A 26,665-nucleotide genomic window follows, 5' to 3' on the forward strand; every position below is an offset into this window, starting at 1 on the left:
TGTATTTACCATTCTTTTGTTATACAGTGCCTTAATATTAGAGTGCTACTACATGCGTTTATTAATTGTATTTACCATTCTTTTGTTATACAGTGCCTTAATATTAGAGTGCTACTACATGCATTTATTAATTGTATTTACCATTCTTTTGTTATACAGTGCCTTAATATTAGAGTGCTACTACATGTGTTTATTAATTGTATTTACCATTCTTTTGTTATACAGTGCCTTAATATTAGAGTGCTACTACATGGGTTTATTAATTGTATTTACCATTCTTTTGTTATACAGTGCCTTAATATTAGAGTGCTACTACATGGGTTTATTAATTGTATTTACCATTCTTTTGTTATACAGTGCCTTAATATTAGAGTGCTACTACATGGGTTTATTAATTGTATTTACCATTCTTTTGTTATACAGTGCCTTAATATTAGAGTGCTACTACATGGGTTTATTAATTGTATTTACCATTCTTTTGTTATACAGTGCCTTAATATTAGAGTGCTACTACATGGGTTTATTAATTGTATTTACCATTCTTTTGTTATACAGTGCCTTAATATTAGAGTGCTACTACATGGGTTTATTAATTGTATTTACCATTCTTTTGTTATACAGTGCCTTAATATTAGAGTGCTACTACATGCATTTATTAATTGTATTTACCATTCTTTTGTTATACAGTGCCTTAATATTAGAGTGCTACTACATGGGTTTATTAATTGTATTTACCATTCTTTTGTTATACAGTGCCTTAATATTAGAGTGCTACTACATGGGTTTATTAATTGTATTTACCATTCTTTTGTTATACAGTGCCTTAATATTAGAGTGCTACTACATGGGTTTATTAATTGTATTTACCATTCTTTTGTTATACAGTGCCTTAATATTAGAGTGCTACTACATGGGTTTATTAATTGTATTTACCATTCTTTTGTTATACAGTGCCTTAATATTAGAGTGCTACTACATGGGTTTATTAATTGTATTTACCATTCTTTTGTTATACAGTGCCTTAATATTAGAGTGCTACTACATGGGTTTATTAATTGTATTTACCATTCTTTTGTTATACAGTGCCTTAATATTAGAGTGCTACTACATGCGTTTATTAATTGTATTTACCATTCTTTTGTTATACAGTGCCTTAATATTAGAGTGCTACTACATGGGTTTATTAATTGTATTTACCATTCTTTTGTTATACAGTGCCTTAATATTAGAGTGCTACTACATGGGTTTATTAATTGTATTTACCATTCTTTTGTTATACAGTGCCTTAATATTAGAGTGCTACTACATGGGTTTATTAATTGTATTTACCATTCTTTTGTTATTCAGTGCCTTAATATTAGAGTGCTACTTGGATTTATTAATTGTATTTACCATACTTTATTTATACAGTGCCTTAATATTAGAGTGCTACTACATGGGTTTATTAATTGTATTTACCATTCTTTTGTTATACAGTGCCTTAATATTAGAGTGCTACTACATGGGTTTATTAATTGTATTTACCATTCTTTTGTTATACAGTGCCTTAATATTAGAGTGCTACTACATGGGTTTATTAATTGTATTTACCATTCTTTTGTTATACAGTGCCTTAATATTAGAGTGCTACTACATGGGTTTATTAATTGTATTCACCATTCTTTTGTTATACAGTGCCTTAATATTAGAGTGCTACTACATGGGTTTATTAATTGTATTTACCATTCTTTTGTTATACAGTGCCTTAATATTAGAGTGCTACTACATGTGTTTATTAATTGTATTTACCATTCTTTTGTTATACAGTGCCTTAATATTAGAGTGCTACTACATGGGTTTATTAATTGTATTTACCATTCTTTTGTTATACAGTGCCTTAATATTAGAGTGCTACTACATGGGTTTATTAATTGTATTTACCATTCTTTTGTTATACAGTGCCTTAATATTAGAGTGCTACTACATGGGTTTATTAATTGTATTTACCATTCTTTTGTTATACAGTGCCTTAATATTAGATTGCTACTATATGGGTTTATTAATTTTTTTTACCATTATTTTGTTATACAGTGCCTTAATATTAAAGTGCTTCTACATGGGTTTATTAATTGTATTTACCATTCTTTTGTTATACATTGCCTTAATATTAGGGTGCTACTACATGCGTTTATTATTTGTATTTACCATTCTTTTGTTATACAGTGCCTTAATATTAGAGTGCTACTACATGGGTTTATTAATTGTATTTACCATTCTTTTGTTATACAGTGAATTAATATTAGAGTGCTACTACATGGGTTTATTAATTGTATTTACCATTCTTTTGTTATACAGTGCCTTAATATTAGAGTGCTACTACATGGGTTTATTAATTGTATTTACCATTCTTTTGTTATACAGTGCCTTAATATTAGAGTGCTACTACATAAGGGTTTATTAATTGTATTTACCATTCTTTTGTTATACAGTGCCTTAATATTAGAGTGCTACTACATGCGTTTATTAATTGTATTTACCATTCTTTTGTTATACAGTGCCTTAATATTAGAGTGCTACTACATGGGTTTATTAATTGTATTTACCATTCTTTTGTTATACAGTGCCTTAATATTAGAGTGCTACTACATGGGTTTATTAATTGTATTTACCATTCTTTTGTTATACAGTGCCTTAATATTAGAGTGCTACTACATGGGTTTATTAATTGTATTTACCATTCTTTTGTTATACAGTGCCTTAATATTAGAGTGCTACTACATGGGTTTATTAATTGTATTTACCATTCTTTTGTTATACAGTGCCTTAATATTAGAGTGCTACTACATGAGTTTATTAATTGTATTTACCATTCTTTTGTTATACAGTGCCTTAATATTAGAGTGCTACTACGTGTTTATTAATTGTATTTACCATTCACTTGTTATACATTGCCTTAATATTAGAGTGGTACTAAAAGTGTTTATTAATTGTAATTACCATTCTTTTGTGCCTTAATATTAGAGTGCTACTACATGGGTTTATTAATTGTATTTACCATTCTTTTGTTATACAGTGCCTTAATATTAGAGTGCTACTACATGGGTTTATTAATTGTATTTACCATTCTTTTGTTATACAGTGCCTTAATATTAGAGTGCTACTACATGGGTTTATTAATTGTATTTACCATTCTTTTGTTATACAGTGCCTTAATATTAGAGTGCTACTACATGGGTTTATTAATTGTATTTACCATTCTTTTGTTATACAGTGCCTTAATATTAGAGTGCTACTACATGGGTTTATTAATTGTATTTACCATTTTTGTTATACAGTGCCTTAATATTAGAGTGCTACTACATGGGTTTATTAATTGTATTTACCATTCTTTTGTTATACAGTGCCTTAATATTAGAGTGCTACTACATGGGTTTATTAATTGTATTTACCATTCTTTTGTTATACAGTGCCTTAATATTAGAGTGCTACTACATGCATTTATTAATTGTATTTACCATTCTTTTGTTATACAGTGCCTTAATATTAGAGTGCTACTACATGGGTTTATTAATTGTATTTACCATTCTTTTGTTATACAGTGCCTTAATATTAGAGTGCTACTACATGGTTTATTAATTGTATTTACCATTCTTTTGTTATACAGTGCCTTAATATTAGAGTGCTACTACATGCGTTTATTAATTGTATTTACCATTCTTTTGTTATACAGTGCCTTAATATTAGAGTGCTACTACATAGTTTTATTAATTGTATTTACCATTCTTTTGTTATACACTGCCTTAATATTAGAGTGCTACTACATGGTTTATTAATTGTATTTACCATTCTTTTGTTATACAGTGCCTTAATATTAGAGTGCTACTACATGGGTTTATTAATTGTATTTACCATTCTTTTGTTATACAGTGCCTTAATATTAGAGTGCTACTACATGGGTTTATTAATTGTATTTACCATTCTTTTGTTATACAGTGCCTTAATATTAGAGTGCTACTACATGTGTTTATTAATTGTATTTACCATTCTTTTGTTATACAGTGCCTTAATATTAGAGTGCTACTACATGGGTTTATTAATTGTATTTACCATTCTTTTGTTATACAGTGCCTTAATATTAGAGTGCTACTACATGGGTTTATTAATTGTATTTACCATTCTTTTGTTATACAGTGCCTTAATATTAGAGTGCTACTACATGGGTTTATTAATTGTATTTACCATTCTTTTGTTATACAGTGCCTTAATATTAGAGTGCTACTACATGGGTTTATTAATTGTATTTACCATTCTTTTGTTATACAGTGCCTTAATATTAGAGTGGTACTACATGGGTTTATTAATTGTATTTACCATTCTTTTGTTATACAGTGCCTTAATATTAGAGTGCTACTACATAGGTTTATTAATTGTATTTACCATTCTTTTGTTATACAGTGCTTTAATATGAGAGTGCTACTACGCTGGGTTATTATTTGAATTTACCATTCTTATGTTATACAGTGCCTTAATATTAGAGTGCTACTACATGGGTTTATTAATTGTATTTACCATTCTTTTGTTATACAGTGCCTTAATATTAGAGTGCTACTACATGGGTTTATTAATTGTATTTACCATTCTTTTGTTATACAGTGCCTTAATATTAGAGTGCTACTACATGTGTTTATTAATTGTATTTACCATTCTTTTGTTATACAGTGCCTTAATATTAGAGTGCTACTACATGAGTTTATTAATTGTATTTACCATTCTTTTGTTATACAGTGCCTTAATATTAGAGTGCTACTACATACATTTATTAATTGTATTTACCATTCTTTTGTTATGTAGTGCCTTAATATTAGAGTGCTACTACATGGTTTTATTAATTGTATTTACCATTCTTTTGTTATACAGTGCCTTAATATTAGAGTGCTACTACATGGGTTTATTAATTGTATTTACCATTCTTTTGTTATACAGTGCCTTAATATTAGAGTGCTACTACATGGGTTTATTAATTGTATTTACCATTCTTTTGTTATACAGTGCCTTAATATTAGAGTGCTACTACATGGGTTTATTAATTGTATTTACCATTCTTTTGTTATACAGTGCCTTAATATTAGAGTGCTACTACATGGGTTTATTAATTGTATTTACCATTCTTTTGTTATACAGTGCCTTAATACTAGAGTGCTACTACATGGGTTTATTAATTGTATTTACCATTCTTTTGTTATACAGTGCCTTAATATTAGAGTGCTACTACATGGGTTTATTAATTGTATTTACCATTCTTTTGTTATACAGTGCCTTAATATTAGAGTGCTACTACATGCATTTATTAATTGTATTTACCATTCTTTTGTTATACAGTGCCTTAATATTAGAGTGCTACTACATGGGTTTATTAATTGTATTTACCATTCTTTTGTTATACAGTGCCTTAATATTAGAGTGCTACTACATGGGTTTATTAATTGTATTTACCATTCTTTTGTTATACAGTGCCTTAATATTAGAGTGCTACTACATGGGTTTATTAATTGTATTTACCATTCTTTTGTTATACAGTGCCTTAATATTAGAGTGCTACTACATGTGTTTATTAATTGTATTTACCATTCTTTTGTTATACAGTGCCTTAATATTAGAGTGCTACTACATGCGTTTATTAATTGTATTTACCATTCTTTTGTTATACAGTGCCTTAATATTAGAGTGCTACTACATGGGTTTATTAATTGTATTTACCATTCTTTTGTTATACAGTGCCTTAATATTAGAGTGCTACTACATGCATTTATTAATTGTATTTACCATTCTTTTGTTATACAGTGCCTTAATATTAGAGTGCTACTACATGTGTTTATTAATTGTATTTACCATTCTTTTGTTATACAGTGCCTTAATATTAGAGTGCTACTACATGCCTTTATTAATTGTATTTACCATTCTTTTGTTATACAGTGCCTTAATATTAGAGTGCTACTACATGGGTTTATTAATTGTATTTACCATTCTTTTGTTATACAGTGCCTTAATATTAGAGTGCTACTACATGCGTTTATTAATTGTATTTACCATTCTTTTGTTATACAGTGCCTTAATATTAGAGTGCTACTACATGTGTTTATTAATTGTATTTACCATTCTTTTGTTATACAGTGCCTTAATATTAGAGTGCTACTACATGGGTTTATTAATTGTATTTACCATTCTTTTGTTATACAGTGCCTTAATATTAGAGTGCTACTACATGCATTTATTAATTGTATTTACCATTCTTTTGTTATACAGTGCCTTAATATTAGAGTGCTACTACATGGGTTTATTAATTGTATTTACCATTCTTTTGTTATACAGTGCCTTAATATTAGAGTGCTACTACATGCATTTATTAATTGTATTTACCATTCTTTTGTTATACAGTGCCTTAATATTAGAGTGCTACTACATGGGTTTATTAATTGTATTTACCATTCTTTTGTTATACAGTGCCTTAATATTAGAGTGCTACTACATGGGTTTATTAATTGTATTTACCATTCTTTTGTTATACAGTGCCTTAATATTAGAGTGCTACTACATGGGTTTATTAATTGTATTTACCATTCTTTTGTTATACAGTGCCTTAATATTAGAGTGCTACTACATGGGTTTATTAATTGTATTTACCATTCTTTTGTTATACAGTGCCTTAATATTAGAGTGCTACTACATGCATTTATTAATTGTATTTACCATTCTTTTGTTATACAGTGCCTTAATATTAGAGTGCTACTACATGGGTTTATTAATTGTATTTACCATTCTTTTGTTATACAGTGCCTTAATATTAGAGTGCTACTACATGCATTTGTTTTATTAATTGTATTTACCATTCTTTTGTTATACAGTGCCTTAATATTAGAGTGCTACTACATGCGTTTATTAATTGTATTTACCATTCTTTTGTTATACAGTGCCTTAATATTAGAGTGCTACTACATGCGTTTATTAATTGTATTTACCATTCTTTTGTTATACAGTGCCTTAATATTAGAGTGCTACTACATGGGTTTATTAATTGTATTTACCATTCTTTTGTTATACAGTGCCTTAATATTAGAGTGCTACTACATGCATTTATTAATTGTATTTACCATTCTTTTGTTATACAGTGCCTTAATATTAGAGTGCTACTACATGCGTTTATTAATTGTATTTACCATTCTTTTGTTATACAGTGCCTTAATATTAGAGTGCTACTACATGGGTTTATTAATTGTATTTACCATTCTTTTGTTATACAGTGCCTTAATATTAGAGTGCTACTGCATGGGTTTATTAATTGTATTTACCATTCTTTTGTTATACAGTGCCTTAATATTAGAGTGCTACTACATGCATTTATTAATTGTATTTACCATTCATTTGTTATACAGTGCCTTAGTATTAGAATGCTACTACATGGGTTTATTAATTGTATTTACCATTCATTTGTAATACAGTGCCTTAATATTAGAGTGCTACTACATGGGTTTATTAATTGTATTTACCGTTCTTTTGTTATACAGTGCCTTAATATTAGAGTGCTACTACAAGAATTTATTAATTGTATTTACCATTTTTTTGTTAAACAGTGCGTTAATATAAGACTGCTACTACATGGGTTTATTAATTTTATCTACCTTTCTTTTGTTATACAGTGCCTTAATATTAAAGCGCTACTACATGCGTTTATTAATTGTATTTTCCAATCTTTTGTTATACAATGCCTTAATATTAGATTGGTACTACATGCGTTTATTATTGGATTTACCATTATTTTGTTATACAGTGCCTTAATATTAGAGTGCTGCTACATACGTTTATTAATTTTATTTACCAATCTTTTGTTATACAGTACCTTAATATTAGAGTAGTACTACATGCGTTTATTATTTGTATTTACCATTTTTTTGTTATACAGTGACTTAATATTAGAGTGCTACTAGATGTGTTTATTTATTGCATTTACCATTCTTTTGTTATACAGTCCCTTAATATTATAGTGCAGCTACATGCGTTTATTAATTGTATTTACCATTCTTTTGTTATACAGTGCCTTAATATTAGCGTGCTACTACATGGGTTTATTAATTGTATTTACCATTCTTTTGTTATACAGTGCCTTATTATTAGAGTGCTACTACATGGGTTTATTATTTGTATTTACCTTTCTTTTGTTATACAGTTCCTTAAAATTAGAGGGCTACTACATCAGTTTATTAATTGTATTTACCATTCTTTTGTTATACACTGCCTTAATATTAGAGAGCTACAACATGCGTTTATTATTTGTATTTGCCATTCTTTTGTTACACATTGCCTTTATATTAGATTGCTACTATATGGGTTTATTAATTGTTTTTACCATTCTTTCGTTATACAGAGCCTTAATATTAGAATGCTACTACATGCTTTTATTAATTGTATTTACCATTCTTTTGTTATACAGTGCCTTAATATTACAGTGCTACTACATGGGTTTGATACTTGTATTTACCATTCTTTTGTTATACAGTGCCTTCATATTAGAGTGCTACTACAACTTTTTTTAATTGTAATTACCAGTCTTTTGTGCCTTAATATTATAGTTTTACTACATGCAATTTTTAATTGTATTTACCATTCTTTTGTTTTACAGTACCTTAATACTGAGTGCTATACATGGGTTTATTAATCGTATTTACCATTCTTTTGTTATACAGTGCCTTAATATTAGAGTGCTACTACATGGGTTTATTAATTGCATTTTTCATTCGTTTGTTATACAGTGCCTTAATATTAGAGTGCTACTACATGGGTTTATTAATTGCATTTGCCATTCTTTTGTTATACAGTGCCTTAATATTAGATTGCTTCTACATGGGTTTATTAATTGTATTTACCATAATGTTGTTATATAGTGCCTTAATATTAGAGTGCTACTACATTCGTTTATTAATTGTATTTACCATTCCAATGTTATACAGTGCCTTAATATTAGAGTGCTACTATATTTATTTATTTATTTATTTATTTGCAGTTGGTTTACCAGGATAGTCCATTGGGCCAAAAGAACCCGTTTTCAATGGAGTCCTGGGGAGAAAAGCTCCAATACAGACGAAAACAGGTACATACAAAAAAAACTACAATAATACTTATACAGAGTAAAAGATAAAACATTTAACACATTTAAGCTCAAAAATTCAAGAAGCATTCAAAACAATACAATCTGATGTGGATTAAATGTCAGGAGAATAAGTTAAAAAGAGTAATGTTATATGCATTCAAAGAAGTTGTTCAGAAGAAAACATAAACTTACATTGCAGGCTAGGTATACTGAGGAACATAAGCTTAGATAGGAAGAGTTATGTATCATATATGTGAAGGAGAATGGGATAACATAGAATTATGAGGGGAGCAAGAACAATCCCATTGGGATCTTAGATATGTATGAAGAGATTTTTTGAACATGTACTGGTTAGTGGTGGTATGAATGGATGGTGGAAGTGAGTTCCAGAGACGGGCAAGATTAAAAGATAGTAGGTGTTTACCTGGGGGACGAGATAGTTTATGTACTTCTAGTAGGTTTTGATTGTTAGACCTTAAGACTCTGTTTGGTAGGTGCATTTTGAAGGCAGAAGACAGGGACGGACAAAGAGAGGGGCTAAGGATGAGCTTGTGAGCGAAAGTCAGCTGTATATATATGAGATGATTAGGTAATTCGAGCCAGTTTAGTTTTTGGAGAGAGGAACAGTGGTGAGTAGCGGACCTATGGCTGTTGGCGAATTTGGCAATTTTGTTATAGCAAGAGGAAAGCAGGTTTTTTAGAGAAGTCTGAAGATTAGTCAATAAAGGAGCCCCATAGAGAAGGGAGGGGATGAGAAAAGAGGAAGCGAGTGTGATTTTGGAGGAGCTTGTAAGGTATTGGTTCTGACGGTAGAGCATACCTAGTTTTTGATGGTTTTTTTTAATATTTAGTTGTAGATGGGAGTTGTAACTAAGCCGACTGTCAATCAGTACACCTAGTAGCTTAGTTTCAGACACTAGTTCAAGGGGTGAGTTATTTAGGCTGGTAATTGAGAAAGAGTTCATGTTGAAGGAAGTGGATTTGGAGGGGGTGAATACCATAAGTTTGGTTTTGGAGGCATTGAGTGCTAAGTGATTTATTTTCATCCAATGTTCAGTAATTGAAAAAGCTTCCTGAGTAAGTTTTTAGAGCAGAGGGGGGGAGGTGGCAGAGCAGATGATGGTTGAATCATCTGCATATTGGATGATGTTTGCAAATGGGATAGATTTGTGATAATCATTGATAAATATATTAAAGAGGAGGGGACCAAGAATTGATCCTTGAGGAACTCCAGTGGGGGTACTAAGGAATGGAGAAGTGGCCTTTTTCCATATTGCAGCTTGGTATCTATTTGATAGAGAGCTGGAGAACCAGTTTATGGTAGAGGGAGAGAGGTTAAGTTTTGACAGTTTAGTTAAGAGCAAGTTGTGTGAAATGGTGTCGAAGGCTTTGGAGAGGTCAAGTAGTAAGGTGGAGACAATGTGGCCAGAATCACGTGCTGTGTTAACAGTCTCAAGAAAGGACAACAGGTCTGTCATAGTGCTATGATTTGGCCTGAATCCATGTTGTGTAGGGGTTAGCAGGTTGTTGTCTAAGAGATGTGGCAGAAGTTGTAGATGTATACACTTTTCTAGGAGTTTAGAAATGGGGGACAGAATAGCAATAGGACGAAAGTTACTGATGTTGCAATTGTTGCCTCCTTTATGCAGGGGGATGATGAATGTTTGTTTCCACAGTTGGGGTACAATGCATTCGTGGATGGAATGATTGATTAAAATGCTAATGGGATAAGCAATTGCATCTGCTGCTATACGTAGGAAGTAGGAGGGAATGTTGTCAGGGGCATTAGTACATGGCTTCAGTTTCTGAAGGAGTTTCTTTATAGTGGTAGTGGGTATAGGTTTTAATGAGAATGGAGAAGGATGGAGAGAGAGAGAATTAGAGGGGGGTACAGGTGATGGGGCAGTTTGAATAGTGGTTAAGGTGGAAGATAGGCAGAGTGAAGTAGAATTGGGGATAGGGTTGTTTGCAGGAGAGGGAAGGGGTGTCTTAGATGGTGAGGTGGAGCCTATAAAGGAGGAGGTGAGTTTATTGATGGAGTCGATAAAAAAGGAGTTGAACTGTGTAGCTAAATCCAAGTCTGCGATTATTAATTCTATTTTCCATTCTTTTGTTATTGAGTGGCTTACTATCAGAGTGCTACTGCATGCATTTAATAATTGTATTTAACATTCTTTTGTTATACAGTGCCTTAATATTAAAGGGTTACTACATGCATTTATTAATTTTATTTACCATTCTTTTGTTTTACAGTGCCTTAATATTAGAGTGCTACTACACCCCCTGGATTCATGAACCTTGCGCCAGGTGCACGCATAGCGTAGGCGTTACAACGCCAAATATGGCCGCCGAGCAATTCAGGTACGATCCAATTCCACGTGCACTACCGGCGTGCGCCAGATCTGCGCAGCCCCCGGCGTAGGTATGCTAAACACCCCATGTGCAGTGTGCCACCATGCAAATGAAGGCATATAGCGATTTACGAAGTGGTGCAGGCGTAGCATAAGCCCACGGCAATGTAAACAAAAAAAAAATGGTTTACGTTTCCCCAAACATAACATCGGAGTAATGGAAGAGTGTCAGACCCAGGTATCACACTGTTAACATATGCCAATGGCGAAATACACAGACAATGACAAAAGAAAACATGCACAACACATAAATAACAACTTAAATGGCATGTCCACAGTAACTCACATCAGAACTGCAGGACATGTGTGCAGAAGGTGCAACAAAATGAAATAATATAACAATGCTTTAAAACAGCATCGTAGTAGACATCAGGTCCACAGCATAATACACCATGGTATGCATGGAACGCCACAACCATGGTGCAAGGGTTGCCAAGGACTCGCGGCAGTCTTCGGCATGGTAACTATGAATTAGTAGTCAATGCCATGCAAATGAGGCAGATAATACTGAATCGCAAATCCCCCGCCGGAGTAAGGCTGTACCAAACGGCGCAGCGGTAATACATGGAGGAGTGGCTCAGCGGGAATACATGACATCTGCAGAGGGGTGTGCCACTGTAGCAGTAAGCACATTGGAGCACAGCAAACCTGGGCTGTACATCGCAAACCAAAGCTGCAGGACTGGGGTGTGGGGTAATAGTTTAGCTGAGAGCACACAATGCGCGCAACAGTGCATGTGTATGAAGATGATAACATTCCCGGAACCTAGTCATGTGACGCACGCCCCGCAAACAATATCATAAACAGGAAGGTGATGTGAAGAATATAAGGAAATGCGGAAGAAGTGTAATTGGAGTACTAATGAGCAATCAACAGTAATCAACCCACGAAGGCCAACGGGCGGCAGCTGACAACTCTGCATGCAGAAACCTGCAAAACGGGATAGGGGAGGCATATGAATGCAAAGAAAGTAGGGGAGGTAGCAGACTGCAAAGATAGAAGACCTGACACAGCAGAGAAAAGCAGACAGACAGCACAATGGCAGTAGCACACAAAACGCATGATATGCCATGTCCATGAAAGTAGAAATGACAGTGCTCTGCAGGATACATGCCAGAAAATGGTAGGTGCAACATGCAGAAATAGTAAGGGAAGGTCGAAAGGTAATCCATGGCAGGCAAGAGTAATGCAACACCAAAGGCAACACCGTTGTAGTTCCATTGGTAAAACACGGAAGATAACCCTTAGATACGGCCGTACAAACACACCCTATGACATCATCGGTGTGTGCACAGCACAATAGTATAAAGTGTGAATGCACACAACACACAGCCATGTATTCCCAAACGCCGCACCATAGGTGTAAACACACGGGGAACTTTTAAAATGTATATGTTGGGTGCTGCCGTAGCTGTGATCCATCAGCATGTGTTAGAGACAGACGGTGTTGTGGAGGAGGATGCCAACAACCACCGCAGGCCTCGGAGGAGAAGGAGAGTGTTCAGACCAAGGGTAACCTACCAGGGGCTACATGACCAGGAGATAGTAGAGCGTTACAGGGTGGACAGGGACATGTTACAGCAAATAGTGGAGCTGTGCCGGCCACACCTGAGAACAAGAAACAACAGAGGGGAACACATCCCAGTGGACACAAAGGTATGTGTAAGCTTGCGAATACTGGCCATAGTACCTTTCAAAGGCCAACTGGAGATATAATGGGCATCTCACAGGCATCAGCATCCAGGGTACTACACCAGTTCCTGGATGCCATGTTACCACATGCCAATGAGCATATATACTTCCCCAGATCTCAGGAGGAGTTGGCTAGCAATATGCGCCACTTCCACCGTGTGGCACAATACCTGGAGGTACTGGGTGCGATAGACTGTATGCACATACAGATCAAGTCACCACCTGGCGAGCAGGGTAGACGCTACATAAACCGCAAGGGATTCCACTCCATCAATTGCCAGGTCGTGTGCAATGCCCAGGGCATTATCATGGATGTGTGTGCTGGCAGCCCTGGAAGTTACCACGACTCCCATATCTGGCATGCCTCACAGCTGTACCAGGTATTTGTCAGGGGGGACATCCCACAAGGCCATCTCATGGGGGATGCTGGCTATGCACTGGAGCCGTGGATGATGACTCCTATCAGAAATACACACGCACACATGCAAGAACGCCATAATGAGGTACACGCACAAACCAGAATAATCATAGAGCGTGTGTTCAGGATGCTGAAATCACGGTTCCGGTGCTTGGATACATCTGGTGGAGCCTTGCAGTACTCTCCAGGCACAGGTGCCCACATATTTATAGTATGTGCCATGCTAAATAATATGATCCTGCGGAAGCAGCTGCTGCAGGGACATAATGGTGAAGGGCCACAAAGCCCACCACAATTGCCAAGGCCAGTCCAGGCACAGAGGGTTCCGGACCAGGAACACACTGTGCCAGCCCCAGTAGGCAGACGGAGGCGTACCCAATATGCCTATGCCTTGGCAAAGAGGGAACGTATAGCACATACTCTGACAGCGTAGGCCCCATGGACTGACACCTCCCCACCTGCACACACAGTGAAATGGACAGCACACAAACATGACCACCTGTAAAGTGTAATGTATGGGTGGCCTTATGTGTGACTCCAACATAGGCAGCGCCCAAACACTGTAAACCCAACAGCCAGTGGAACATGTGACGCCAACACCTGAACAGTACGTGAGTCCTACAGCATATGGCGTTGCTGTGTGCCTGCCACGGTCGCCGCAAGATGTATACATATAAATAGATATATGTATATATATGTATATATGTATATATATATATATATATATATATATATATATATATATATATATATATATATATATATATAGATAAATATGTACACATATACATTTATAATACAGATAAGGCAGGGAATTAGAGGGATATAAGGTGACTGAGAGGTATCCCGCGATATCTGCACATAGTATACATAGTGCAACGACAATCTGAACATCCAGGAGGTTCAAAATAAGAGGATACTGCCAACCATGGAACGTGTAACATACCGATATGCATAACCGCGAGGCTGAAAGACCGCCAGAACACAGTACTGTAACAGACATGCGCGTGTAATAGTATGATGATATGAAGGGAGAGGTAGACACCGCCGCCAGTGTTGCGGTCCACGTAGGTACTCTGTGCAACCGTCCCCGTGAGTGCCGTAATATGTGTATGTGTGCACTGAGGGTGCCGTGTGCGTTGCTGTGTGAGTGTAATGTGTGTGTGTCTGCTACATGTGTATGTTGGTGCCAAGTCAGAGGCAGAGCAGAATATTAGGTGTAGGCATACGGTAAACTAGCCTCAGGCATATGTTCACTAGTAGTCCCACAGTAGTAGTGACAGCCCCACCCTGGCTAGGTGTGTCGTGACATAGAACGATACAAAGTGAATATGTCCCAGATGGTAGCACAGGAATATTCCCCATAAGAAATGGAAAGGATGTATGTAATAGTCATGCCTGCATGTACGACACTGATATGTTACATGCAATATGATACGTTGCCAAAGTCACACAGCAATAGGTATGTATCGCGGAAATATGTATGTGCTACCCCAGTACTGACCGTGGCCACGTGTTGGCCCGTAAACACCGCTGTGTCTTCTACAAGTGTCAAACAATCAATTCCCATCTGAATATGTGGCAACCACTGACAAACAGGCTATCCCAACAACAGGACCACAATGTCTGCAAATACCTGGGACAGACTGACAAGGGATAGTTCTCACGTACACATAACCGCTGATATACCACAGATGTTACGGAGGTATACATGCATCAAGCTCACCTGCAGGCGATACCGACACCACATGACAACAGCCCAACCTACAATCCCATAACAAAAGACTATTAACTGTTAACTCTCCAAGTAGGGATGGAGCACACAGACAACTATACTGGTTATGTAGAGATGCAAGGCCCACCAACCGTATCCGTGACGTACAACCACTGATATCCCCCACTGTAGATAATAAAGGGATACAAACTGTAATAGCAGCACAAACATACAGTCAGTCAAAGACATCTGCATAACCGCAACATATTGCGTGGGAGACACAATTAAAGGCGGATGCATAATTGCATGCATTGTATAAATGCAAACAATAGCCATGTTACAGTTTGGAATGCAATACCCCTTTATCATTCGTCGGCAGGACAGGTACACCCACATGTCAAACCACATGCTACACCTGTCACACACAATCTGCGGGTGACTTGATTGCAGAATATACTTGTCCCTATGCATAGCAGATGCAGTTACACATAACATAAGACAATACAGACCATCTCCACGAAGGTAGGGCAAATATCCAACGCCCAGGCGGAGAATCCAATTTTACCCCAGTATCGACGCGTAATTACCGAATGGAGTAGATGCACAGGTGATATGCACGTAATTACTCACGTACACATAGCCGCTGATATACCACAGAAGTTATGGGGGTATACATGCAGCAAGGCCACGTGCAGACGATATCGGAACCAATTAACAACAGCCCAACCAACACTCCCATAACAAAAGACAATTAACTGTTACCTCTCCAAGTTGGGATGGAGCACACAGACAACTATACTGTCTATGTAGAGATGCAAGGCCCACAACCCGTATCCATCACGGACAACCACCGATATCCCCCACCATAGATATTAAAGGAATACAAACCGTAATAGCAGCACAAACATACAGTCAGTCAATGACATCTGCATAACCACAACATATCGCGTGGGAGACACAATTAAAGGTGGATGCATACTTGCATGCGTTGCATAAAGGAATACAACAGCCATGTTACAGTTTTGAATGCAATACCCCGTTATCATTCATCGGCAGGACAGGTACACCCACATGTCGAACCAAATACTACACCTGTCACACACAATCCACGGGTGACATGACTTCAAAATATACTTTTCGCTACACATAGCAGTTGCAGTTACACATAACATAACACAATACAGACCATCTCCATGAAGGTAGGGCAAATAGCCAACACCCAGGTGGAGAATCCAATTATACCCCTGTATCAACGCAAAATTTCCGAATGGAGTAGATGCACAGGTGAAATGCACGTAATCACTCACTGAGGAACAGCAATTGGTGGGATGAATCCACATGTTGCAGGCATCGACGTATATAAGGATGACTCTCAGGATATTCAAACCGTATGCTCATACCGAAACAGCATTGTACTACCGAAAACGAGAGGAAACGAAAAAACGATACACAATAGACGGAATGACACACCAACAAGGTATGTAGAACACACTGTATGTCAGGTTGTGTAACACATGATCTGTATTAATAGGCTGTACTGTATGTGAATGGTGGTTGTAATTAATTACACTTGTCCGTAATGCAGAAAGTGGTGAAAGGTAGTTATGTAATGATATCTTACTGAGCATACCAACGCTTGCAGACATCGTGTGTACACCTGTGGGACATCATGTACACAGCGGAGACACCACAAGGGATGCCACAGGAGGGCATTAAAGAGAACAATACCATACCACACGCTGTTGCTGGCAGTGGATGTCCAACAAGGAAGCGCCATAGCAGGATATAGTACATGTATGTAGACTGTCACAGCACGCATGTGTATGAGCATATACCGTTGATGTCATATGTAAGGTGTGGCCGACGTGCAAGTATGCCGTGCATTAGGGGATACTATGTGAAATATGTGTAATGTAAAGTTGTCTAGGTAGATATGACAGATATCATACACAGTATCACAGGCATATCATGCATAACACAGGTATCGCCTATTGGTATGTACAATAACAGGATATAAATGGCCTGTAGGTATGGGACGGAGTAGTAGCATGATAGCTAGTCTAAATGGAAGGGACACCAAGTAACCATGCCCAAAGGACGTGTAGTAGTTGCACAGGTGCACAGTGGGCAACAATGCAGTCTGGCAGGTCCACGTGTAAGCACATGGGCAGTGTACACAGTAGTGTCACCTCTCCATGGTAGTGTCCTGTGAACAGCAGAGGCAGGTGTCAACTGCACCACTACACAGTACCACTGCTGTGGTGGTACCAGGACTATGTGTCACTCAAACAGCAAGGGAGGTATCACATGAACAGTGCTACCGTGTGTCCCTGCGGGATGTACACAGGACCTATGTTCCACGGCATGGTGTGTGTTGTGTTCGTGGAAGTAACACAGAAGCCCAGCCCATGCAGTGTGGCGTGTGTGCACATATCCAGGAGCATTCCGTTCACACTGCCCACCGCAGATGGCATGTATGAGGAGTATAGCTTTATATATATATATATAATATAAATATATATATAAATATATATATATATGTTTTTACTCTGCCTACCGTAGTCTTTATGTAACGTGTCCTCTTTTGACATTCTTCTATTTTAGTCATATGTTACAAAGATGTTTACTTTGTTATATTGGGCTTTTCTGTCCTTTGTGTGTGGAGCTTTTCTCCCTGGGCCTCTACTGAAAATGGACATATATCCAGCTAGACTAGCCCGGTCAACAAATGTAAAATAGAAATAAAATAAAAATAAAATAACTATGCATCACCAATGTGGGGGACATGGGCCGTGTCAGAGCAGAAGACACCCCTGAGTATGTGGTATGCAGATGTGTACAGATGTGTTGTCTGTATGTCAGCCGCATATGTGAACTGTCTGAGCCCAGTAAACATCATGGCATGTCAATGTTGTGCCATGTAAAGCTGTAGCTGTTGTTGAAGGTACACCATAAATGTGGCATTGTACCCTTGACTGTGTGTAGATGTGTGTTGTTCACAGGTACAATGGCTACCTATTTACCAGCATCACACACAGTACAGATAGGTGTGGCCTTGCAGAAGGATATCCATGCCACAGTGGAATACGGTAACCACAGGACTGTGTGTGGCATGTGTGTACTGCAACCATGTACAATGTGATATGTATGCACAAGACCACTATCCATGTGATAGTCAGTGGGTGAATGTTGTTATGCAAAGGTGATGTGCATGCACCATGTGTCATGCATCCTGATGCCATGAAACGCATATGAAGTATCCGCCACACTGACACCCGTATGGTTGGTATCGGTATGAGCTGGTGGAGCAATAATGGTGCTTGGTATGTAGGTGTGGGAAACCTATGCATGGACAGTACTCTGTGACAGCATGTTCTGTATGTAAGCATATAGTGAACGAGTGGCCCTATGACTGAGGACTGTGTAATGCAATATGTACCTGACATGTAGTAGGTACTATGGTATGCTGGCACCACTGTGTGTACAGTCCATGAGCCACATAGCATAACATCCTGTGACACAGAGTATGATGTGCAGGTGGATGTGTATGTTGTCAATACCAGAATGTGGAATGTTGCTGAAAGGCAATGTGAGGACAACGTATGATGTGTCGGCCTCTGTACCATCCTCAGCTGCCCATGCAACTGTATGACAGGTGGCCAGCATGTGTATGTGCCCTGCTGTGGCATACACAAGCCCAATACGGGTGCTAGGAAAGGACTGGAGGCCATCAATGTGTGTGGGAATCACATTCCTGAGGATGTGCCCCATTGCTATGCAGAATGGTCCAGTCATGGGTGTATGACTATAGTCCCACTCGTGCAATGCAGTGCCACCCATGTGTAGTGCGATAAATGCCGCTGTGCGGCAGTCAGGGTCCACAATGTCCAACGAACAGCTAGCAGTGAATATAGTGGCCTGGTGCGGAGACATATCCCGAACAGGTTGGTGGGACATTACAGCCAGGGTCATTGGAAGGTGACATTGGGCCAGTGTCCCAGGACATATTGTGTGCATGAAAGTACTGTGTATGTGACCACAGGGACACTACGATGTCCATGTATGGATTGCGACCCTGTAGTGAGTGAGAGGGTGTATTGTCGGTAAGTACACCATCGCCTGGCACGTTGCCAACATTAGCTCGGTCTGCAATGCTTGGGTGACTATTGTATGTGACATCAGATGTGGATATTGCCAAAGAATACTGACATACCACCACAATGCCTGAGGCCCCACACCGCAATGTGCGGCAGTCATGTTTAGGTAGCTAGCCTTGGAGTATGTGATGATGGACCTCGGGGACCCACCATGGCTGAAAGGTGATGCACCCCACACATGTGAATGTACACCACTGTGCAACAGCCTGTACATGTGGTCGTACATCATATGTGCATGGAATATGACCACCACAGTGGCATCTGTGAACTGGTCAGTACCGCCATGTCTCTGTGTGGAATAGCATGATTCCTGCAATTGTGTACATGCTACTGCAGCGCACTGTGGTATGTGTCAGCATATGTATGCACAGTGTCCATCGGCCTGGGTGTCATGATAACAACTGCTGTCAGAAGACATCCGTAGTAGTTGTTGTAGTACACATGTTCCGTGCATGCTGTGATGGGTGTGTTTCCAGGGTGTGGCCAGCAAGGCTGTGTAGCATATGTGTTGAATCCACCAAAGAGGGGATACGTCAGGTGTGTCACACCAGTCATGTGGAGGTAGTGTTCATGTTAAGTGTAGTGTAGGTATGGTATGTGTTGTGTATTGTTTCATCCAGCTGAGCGGAGTGCATGACCCAAGCATGTGTAGGTACATGGGTGTCTATCCCAGGGAAGTGTGGGTTACTGTCAGCACACAGCAGTGGTAGCTGTCTGAGGTCCACTGTACACTATAACAACACAGTCGGTATGTAACCTGTGGTGTACACTGTCGACTCTGTCACGTGTTACAATGTGTATAGCGGTCACAAACATGGTTATCTGCTCATGGGGCACCTATGATGCATTGTGTTAAGCAACTATCCAGGATGTGTGCAAAACACTGTGTGATGTGTGAACCCCTCATCTGTGGGTGTTCCGGTCCAGGTATGTGCCTGGAAGGTACGGTCCGTGTACAATCCGTAATCGCAGGTGTGCTGCGCAGAGCATGGAGGCAGGTCCCAGTCACCGCAGAGATATGTGAGTGGTGCAATTGTGTGTGTGCCTAGCTTGTGTGCATCACAGTGGAAGATGCAAACATTGTTCCACATGACCCCATGCCATGCCTGCCAGTTACAGCCCTGCCGGTGACAGTTATGTGAAGCTGCCAGAGAGACAGTATAGCATGTGATGATGTACATGTGTGCTCTACACCCCAGGCCAATGGCTGCAGGTCATGCGTGCCACAGCATTGTGTTTGACCTGGACTGTCATAGCGGTCAGATACCACATGCCTGTACAATAACAGTAGGAGCATAGGCAACTGTTGCAGTGACACAGTAGGTCAATGTACAGTGTCCCTGTGTCCAGACCACTGCCGACTGTACACCATTGCTAGACACACACCCAGAGGGCTATAACACCGGTGAGCCATTGCATGTCCCAGTACACATACTCTGTGTATTGCCATCACAGTGCAGTCACAATAACATGATGTATGAGAGATATATTGTACCAGGTGATGTGTCATGTGTGCGTATGTTGAGTTTCAGAGGTGTTCACCCGTCCGCAACATCTCAGTGCATGATGCCTCGTGTAACGTGATGTGTGGAACTGCAGTGTGATTCACAACAGCGTCATCCGTGACTGGTGTGTTGTGAATGGTGTAACCCATGAGTCTGCGGGATATACACTGATGTTGGCCGCCATGCTGGTGGCCACCAGTGGTGCCTACAGTGGTCATATAGACATATTGCATACATTGTTCTTGCAGGAATGTCCATTGTTGTAGATGATATGGTACTACGTGATGGTAGGTGTGTGTTGTGAATGTTACCCATCCAGATGTGACCGTCAGGTGCAGTCATGGTTGTCGACAGCATCACCCCCATCCACAGCTGTCAGTACCCTGTCCCCAGAATGGGTAACAGTAGCCCTCGTACTGTGTGACTAATGTGCAGATCGTAGAGCACCTACTACTGGCTGCCTAACAGTGTCATCTAGGAAGGGTATATGATGGCTGGAATACGCCGCTCCAATGTATAAATATGCTATCCCAATGAATTACAATGATTCCCATCTAGTAAGCCATGGCTGGCATGTAAACCATGTACAACAATGACTGTGTGACAGACCCTTCCAATGTGGTGCTGTTATGAACATGCACGCGTTAGAACACCACATGAGGTACGTTGCACGTAATGATGTACAACTGACAGCTATGGGAACAGCATGGATGCAGAAGCACATCTCCCACAGGCAGTACCACTGTATGGTGGTAGGGGGCATTGCATGAGTACATGTGACAGTTGCTGTACTGCCACATGTATGACATATCCATCATATAGGGGTAGCACTGGTACGTGACGGTCGGACATGCCTGTACATATGGCCATGTCCCACAGGATATGTGTTACGTGTGTACAACACCTGTCGTACCGTCAGCAAGCTGTGAAGTGTATGACAGCCAGTGTACCTGTGTGACATGTTGTGCAATGGGAGCAAAGGTACGCAGTAGTACATTACATGCTCACATGTCCTGCACAGGTGCAAAGCTTGACAATACAATACAAATATGGTGTTGGATAATAGCAACCCACAAGAGGTGATGAGTACGGGTGGCAATGCACTATCACCTTTCCGGGTAAGGTGTGCATGTCCATGACACATTAGCACCTGAGATGTTATCGGTACAGCTGTACAGGGCGGCATGTATATTTGATTACAAATACCCTTGCGTGTTCCACCAGTGGCCTGTTGACAGACAGACATCAACACAATGTGCAGCATTGACATGTGCACAGCACATCACCGCTGGCTACAGTAGAACAGGGTTAATGTGTTGACATGTGCACAGAACATCAGCGCCAGCTACAGTCAAACACGGTATGTGTTGAACCCCACCGTCAGTGTAGCCCATGCCACAGAGACATGTTATGCATCTGTGTATGTACGGCCGGGAATGGACCTGGCCTAGCAGTATAGCTGTGTCAGTGTTGCGAACAACATACTGAATGGGCTGTGTGTGTGAGGTGTGTCATAAGTCTATGGTCTGATGGATGATACCAGCATTGCCACCGCTATGTGAACATCCCCGTCCCCATAAATGAATACCTCGGCTGTGCTCAACACCATGGTCACTGTGGAAGGGATGGTGCTGTGCGGTGCACCCGCCGACATGGTGGTGACAGCAGGCACCGGATGTAGACATATGAGGTACCCATGTCAGGTCGGGGTACCATCCATGTGCACGGGATATCACCCTGCGGGCATATACATCACTGTGTTGAACAATATTACAGCACATAGCACCTGTCAGGGGTAATGTTTATGTATGGGTGTGCGATACCAGCATGCACCATACACACCCCCACCATGCAGCATGCTGCCTACCTTGCAGAAGGACATTGTCCACACCATGATGATGGACATGCAACATGTCCATATACCCATATAAATGACATATGGAATGGACAGCCACCGTCCCAATACTGGTATTCCACAGGCTGGACACATCCCTGTGCCATATATGTGATATACCCTGCCATACCATGCAACCCTGTCCATCACGGCTGCACGTGCCATCAGTCATACATGGTGCGATGGCCACATGGCACATGCACTATTAACTGACTGGATCAGTAATGTGGCACTGATGCACCTTGTGGTGTCACAATTGCTGTGTGACAGCGTGTAAAACATGCGCGCACATGCTATGTTTGACCATCCCTGCAAATGTCATATGATTACACATTGTTCCATGTGTATCACATGTGCAATACAGGCGAGCTGTGGCAGGATGTCCAACACCCGTACAGTACTGAGTAGATATATATGGCAAAACACATGCATGTACAGTTGTCCATGTGTATGTGTGCAGTGCCACTGCTGACGTCCATAACGGCTGCATCTGTGATGCTATGTGACATATACACAGCATCCAGGTGAACAGTAGTACTGTGGACACATCGGGCCAAGTGCAGATTGGTAAGAACACAGGTGCAGGCAGGTACACATGTCCACAGCAAGTTACCATCTACATGGAGTATGTACAGTGTGATGTGTCGACACAGAGATATGAGATGATATCCACTGCATAACGGTGTGACAGGTGTGGCAGCAACACATCAGCTGTGTCAGTGTCATGATGCGTCCCAGGGATTACTGTGCAGATGTCGTACATGTCATAGCAATGTATGTTCAGCAGTATGCCAGTACATCAGCGTGAATGTGACCTGTCACCATCATTATGTCTTACAGATAATGCCACGTTCATGACTCCCAGCCTTCAGCCGCCAGGAGGATGAAGTCATCATACCATTGCTCCATGACAACTATGACGTGCTGTTCAGCCATGCGCCACAGCAAGCGCATCAGCGGGATGACCTGTGGCAGGATATACGCAGGAGGGTGAATGACGTGGGTGGCAACAACTGCACCTACCATCAGGTACGCCGACACTGCACGGACCTCATACGCCATGCGAAACAGCGTGCCACAGCAATCGCCAGAGAACAAGGTGGAAAGGGTGGTGGGCCACCAACCCAGCCCCCACTCACACACACAGAGGAGCTACTGGCCAGTCTGGGGACACCCAGGGAACAGCATGCAGAAACACTAGCTGCCATCGTGGAGGTGGGTGTCTCCCAACCAATGAGCCTGGAGCTGTCTGGTAAGTCAGTCCTGCATATGAGTATGATATCCACTGTAGTTGCAGGTGTCACTGTACATCATGTAAAGTAACAACACATGCCAGGTATATGGGCACACAAGCCGCATACTACAGTATGCTACGTTGTGTATGCCGAAGTGTGCATACCATATGCTATCACACAGGTACATGATGTCACATCCACAGTGTGAACTGTGGCTGTCATACAGTCATGGATAATGTTTATACTGTTGTGTCACCCCTATACAGGTACCTCTGGCATGTCGCACAGACATGGGTCCATCGCAGGTGAGACTGTTGTCAGTATCAGGCATGTTACAGTGTAGAGTTATTTGCCATGTGGCCAGGTATAACATGCACAGCTGGGTTTAGTTCCAGTCACATTATACAGGTTGCACCGCCAGACACACACATGCCACCCGTGTGCAGTAGATACAACCGTTATTATACACTGGCATGAAACCACACTACCTGTCGGTGTGATATGTGCGGTCAGCTATGCATACCACGGTGGAGGTGTTCTACAATGGATGCATATGTAGTATGCATTGGAACAACATTCGTGGTATGCACACAGTACCACACAGTGAGCAGTGATCTGTGCAGCACACAGGTGTCACCAATGAGACATATGCCCCTACATTGTGTGCACACATTGTGACACGCCACCCGACATGTCTGAAGCTTGTGGTGTTCTGTCTGCAATATTGTCACACCATCACTTGACCTACACTCGACATAACAAACATCCACACTGTTGTCTGCATAGCCCTGTGGATTGTGACACCTCTGACATGTATGTGTGTATGTAACATGGGACACCACAGACATGTGTACAAGATGCCCATCACACACAATTGTCCCAGTCCCATTCACACATGGCCATGGGTGATAGCCACACAGTACACCTGATGTGGATAGACCCCGTTGCACATTGTCCACACATAGTGCAATCATAGCCGTAGTGGACCACCTGTATATTTGATGTGTTACACCGGACAACCGGAATGCCTGTCTGCAGCCAACGGAAGTGTCAGCGATGTCTACCATATACGTGCTGTGGAACAGCATGACTGTGTTGCAGTCATGGCAATGCAATGCATCCATGTTATGCATTGCACAGCAACATACATGCGTCATGTTGCCATGCAGTGGCACAGTGGCAGTACTCCACACTGTATAGCTATGTACACGACTCACACTTACCACACCTGCACATACATATGTGCTAAACATGCATTCTATCTGTAGGCTGTACACACAACACTGCACTGTGAAGCCCATTATGATGCAGTGCATGTGGCGGGACACCATTGTGTCACACATGTATACATGTCACTGCACATGTCAGCGGATTACATGTCAAGGCAACGTCAGCCGTGTGTACTGTTAACCTCTTTGTGGCCACATGGTGTATCACGGGGATGCATACAAACTACCATGATTGTGTGTACTGCATGCCTACTGATATGACACCTGCTTGATGTAGTGTGCACCCCAGGGTGGTATGCATACTAACACTAATAATGTCTGAGCTGCATTCCCTGTGCTCTAGTGCAGGAATGCTGCATGCCATCTGAAATATCACATGCATGGTGTGTGTGTGTGTGTGTGTGTGTGTGTGTGTGTGTGTGTGTGTGTGTGTGTGTGTGTGTGTGTGTGTGTGTGTATGTGTGTCTGTGTGTGTGTGTCTGTGTGTGCGTCTGTGTGTGTGTGTGTGTGTGTGTGTGTGTGTGTGTGTGTGTGTGTCTGTGTGTGTGTGTGTGTGTGTGTGTGTGTGTGTGTGTGTGTGTGTGTGTGTGTGTGTGTGTGTGTGTGTCTGTGTGTGTGTGTGTGTGTGTGTGTGTGTGTGTGTGTGTGTGTGTGTGTGTGTGTGTGTGTGTGTGTGTGTGTGTCAGTGTGTAATGTACCTTACAGTATTTCTTTGCATTCACAGGTGGTGTAGGTGCGTTACCCTCCTGCTGTTAGTGTCTGATGTTAGTGTCCCCACAGATACTAGCAGTGATGACCATATGCATGAGGTATAGGCAGGGTTGTCAGGGGCAGAATCTGCGCCATTGGTTACCATCCCACCTATGTCCCCCTCATCCCCGCACATGGTTCTGATGCCAACACATACCACATCACCGTTGCCCATAGAGGAAGGACAGTCAGCGTCTGTTGGCATTGAACAGGAATGTGTGGTGGCTACAGAAGGTGTGACTACACACCATGTTGCCAGTGTAATGACTGGTGATGTGCCACACAGGCATGTGGCTGGTGCTGCTCATAGGAGGACCTCTGGCAGACATGCACCTGCAGTACAGGGCGCAGCAGCTGGTATCACCAGACGCATGTTCCAGACTGTAATGGTGGCACAGGCACGTGCAGAACGGCAGAACCAAGAAGGGCAGAGGCTGCAGAGGGCTGCAATCCATACCTTAAATGACAAGATCCAGTCACTGGCAAATGCTCAACAGCAGATTGCTAATGTACTGGATAGGCGATTAGGTGAAATGGTT

The sequence above is a fragment of the Protopterus annectens genome, chromosome 4.part0 (assembly GCF_019279795.1).
Source record: "Protopterus annectens isolate FY-2018-M chromosome 4.part0, PAN1.0, whole genome shotgun sequence".
Lineage (NCBI taxonomy): Eukaryota > Metazoa > Chordata > Ceratodontiformes > Protopteridae > Protopterus > Protopterus annectens.